We start from the raw sequence: 3,611 nt of genomic DNA, 5'->3' as shown, positions 1-3,611 counted from the left end.
GGCATTAAAACGATAAAAACGCTGCTGAAGTTTAATCCATAGGTTAATCCAATGTGTCTGTGTCCCTTTGAAATTATTTCTGATAATCCATAAGCAATAAACCTGCTTTTCCGTTTCCAGATGTCAAAGCGAGAGATAGGTTCACTCTCATACAAAACTGTGTGCACATAGCTCTCATTTCTCAATGGTAAGGTGTGTGTGTATGTGGAAATTCCCCTTTGATTCTAACGGTCAAAAAGAGATGTCAATCTTTTTCCACCCAAATCACCTCAGAGGTGGAGTTTTTTTTGCTAAACCTCTCTAAAGAGGTCAAATGTCACTTGTTTTGCATCAATCTTGATACAGGGTACTTATTATATGTTGTACTTTGGATTACTAAAGCTTAAAGTCTACCTTACCATCATCCAAGGGTAGTTTTCACTATAAGTAAAAAATAGTTTTTGGACGGACACTATAATTTACAGTTTTTTACTATGTTCAATCTAAATGTTCTTTAAAATAAAACACATCTATATTGATTCTTACTTTTCTACATCCAACTCACAGGTTTATCATTGCTTTGAGAAAAAAGATTATTAATTTTCCCCCTTTAGAAGGGAAGATATGGTAATTTGTTCTGGAAATGTCATTTTCGAGCCTGATACCTGAAAAACAGGCTCAGTGCTTAACAGGTTAACCCTTAAAGGCCGAGCAAGCCGCCCGCGGCTTCAAAGAGGTAGCGTTCTAAAATGCTTAATAACTTTTTAACCGCTAATCCTATCCATCTGATTTAAAAAGTGAGGTAAAGCGGCTATTCTAGGCTTTTTGCTGGTATCACTATGTCCTTTTCCGGGATTCAGTGGCTCCAACGTGATCGGGGCAACGTTATCACATTTTACAGCCTTGATTCGTCAAGGAGACCCACGCGGCCCCTCTGTCTGAGCCAAACAGCAAAGGTTTTAGACTAAGTTCCACCCCCCTGTGTCCGGATAGGTTTAAAATGTAAAGGTCCAGGCAAACCTAACCATCTTCTCGACCAATCAACATAGGTTGCTGTGTATGTTTTTGGCGGCGGGAGATAAACAAAGAGAAACAGAGAGACGAGAGAGTAATACTAAAGAAGAGTAATTCTGCCAGCGTAAGAGAAATAAATACAACACGAGATATCTAGATACAGTCACACACACACACACACACACACACACACAAATACACATACATACACACACACACATATCCCAAGACAAATTCAAACCAACATGTCAAAATGGCATTACACTACGGAAGAAGCCGTAGAATTTATTTGGTCTGGCGGACCGCTTAGCGATGCAGCGGTGGATTCCTCAGATTCTGAAGCTGACAACTGGCAAGGAAGAGGAGTATGATCACGGGATTGATCCCTTCGAAGATAAAAAAGTGAGTAACTTTGCTTATTTCTTATTGTTTGTGTTGCATTTATCGGTTGTTGTTTCTGTATAACGCCGAAAATAATTAGTCCTAAGAGTTTTTATAATGGATGGCCATTTGCCGTAATTGTGTCATAAAGTGAAGTCCTGAGCTCAAGATTCACTATCAATAGAGGCTACTATTTATTTCAGTAAAAAAACGTCAAGCAATACCTTTCATGTATTGCCTCATTCCGCTTGCCCTCTTTGGTTGTTTGTTATAAGGTCTAATGTTATTATATTCATTGCATTACAATTCAGTTACTGATTCCATCAACTAGTAATGTTAGCAGAGGGATAAAGTGTGAATCAAATCAAAAGTTGAGACTGTGTTTAGAAAACAGATAGGATGACACTGGAGAAATAAAAGCAATAAAGGAAATAAAATAAATTCAGACATTTATATCTGTATATTTTCCTCCCTTTTATTTTAGTACAGAGGATGAGAGAGGGGATGCACAAGCCACTGTCCCCATCAGTAGGCCTCCTTCAAACCGAGAGGGAAAAGAATGCGGCCAGGAGGGTGCAGCATCCAGAAAAAAGGCCAAACCAATGCCAGCCCCCCTGACAGTGAAAGGGAGAGGAAGAGGAAGAGGAAAAAAACATCTCTGACCCCAGAAGAGCCAGGAGCTGTTTGGAACGTGCCAGATACTGCCCAACAACTACCACACTTTTGCCCGAAAAGAGCCCCTGGAGTCCAAGGTTTTGTTGGTGTGGAGTATACTCCTGCACAAATATTTAGAAATTGTTTTAACAACCAAGCTGTAAATATCATCTGCAAGAACACAAACAAAAATGCTGAAAAGGAGCAGGCTAAGGGGGAAAAGTTTGTTTGGGAAAGCCGGTAAAATTCCTCATGTATGTCGGCCTTATGGCACTTCTAAAACTGCTAAAAGTAAGTGACTACTGGAGGAAGGGATCACACCTGAGTGTTCTCTTTCCTGCTTCTGTCATGACAAGAGACAGGTTCATGGCAATCAGCAGAGCTGTACATCTGAGCGACCCAGACCATGATGAATGTGGATACATTTCCTTTGCTCTTTATATATTTTTCTAATATTTTGGTTATAGTTTGAAGATCATTTGCTCTTTGTACTTTTGCACTTTCTATATATTCCTAATACTTTGTTTATAGTTTTAATATAATTTGGACTTTGTTAATTTGCACTTTGAATTTGTTTCACTGTTTGTGTTTGTATTTCAATGTTCAAATGATAATATATATCTCTGAAACAAGTTATTTTTGTTGCAATGTCATCTGTTATGGTTTAATTGTTTACTCTCTCAACCTTTTTTGACAGGAGAAAACATGATCAGTCATTTAAATATGGAAATACATTTCGTTTTAATTATTCCATATGATCCTAGGCGTTTTTCAGTGAAAAACGCCTAGGATAATATTGTAATAAATAGCTGTAACTTGCTCAGGGAACATAATATGCAGATGAAATTTAATTTGAAAGCCTAAAACATCTAAATGCAGCTTTGTAAATAATAAAAAAGAAAATCCCTATGTTCCTGGCGGAGTAAACAGTAAAAAAACACAACATTTGTACTGGCGTTTTTGAAAAGTGCTGGTAAATTCAGCCATTATCACACAAAGTTATGGTAAAATTTGGACTTCAAATTAGCCAGACTTGAACTAGAGGTTCTCCTGAATCAAATGAGGTAAGGCACTTGATGCTGACTGCAAGAAAAGGTTAGAACAGGTTAGGAGAAACAAATAAATACAGGAGAGTCAGGCAGGCGAAAATTCCGTCTAGGTCTTTAAGGGTTAAAGCTTATTTTATCTAATGTAAATATTACAATGTAATATTTGTCTTTTTAATTGTTGTCTGTGAGCCTATGTTAAGACTGTTTGTTGTCATTATTTATTTCACCCTGGTGTTATTTTACAATTACACATACGTAAACACACATGCACAAACAGGAACTATAGACATGCACTGATGGAGAGGCCGTGTCAGAGCAAAGTGGCTGCTAGTGTTCTGGCACCCTGGAGCAGTTGGGGTAAGGTGCCATGCTCAAGGACACCTCGGCCCAGGAGGTGACCAGGCACCTATCCAGCTACCAGTCCACACTCCACATATTTGGTCCGATCGGGACTTGAACCAGCGGCCTTTTGGTTCCCAAGCCAAATTGGTACAAACTTCTCGCATTGAAAAGTATTACAAATAAATCTTTGTT

At 38.5% G+C, this 3,611-nt stretch overlaps 1 long non-coding RNA gene across 1 annotated transcript; it reads left to right on the top strand.

The window, feature by feature from the left end:
• Positions 1-1,013: 1,013 nt before the first annotated feature.
• On the top strand, positions 1,014-2,258 carry LOC117549520. Its single transcript, XR_004569499.1, has 2 exons — positions 1,014-1,395; positions 1,859-2,258. It is a non-coding gene; the product is annotated as an uncharacterized LOC117549520 (long non-coding RNA).
• The last annotated feature ends 1,353 nt before the right edge of the window (positions 2,259-3,611 follow it).

This window comes from Gymnodraco acuticeps, unplaced genomic scaffold, assembly GCF_902827175.1.
Source record: "Gymnodraco acuticeps unplaced genomic scaffold, fGymAcu1.1, whole genome shotgun sequence".
In the NCBI taxonomy this organism is placed as follows: Eukaryota; Metazoa; Chordata; class Actinopteri; order Perciformes; family Bathydraconidae; genus Gymnodraco; species Gymnodraco acuticeps.
The sequence above is the reverse complement of the archived record's forward strand: the minus strand, read 5'-3'. Positions and strand labels throughout refer to the sequence as shown.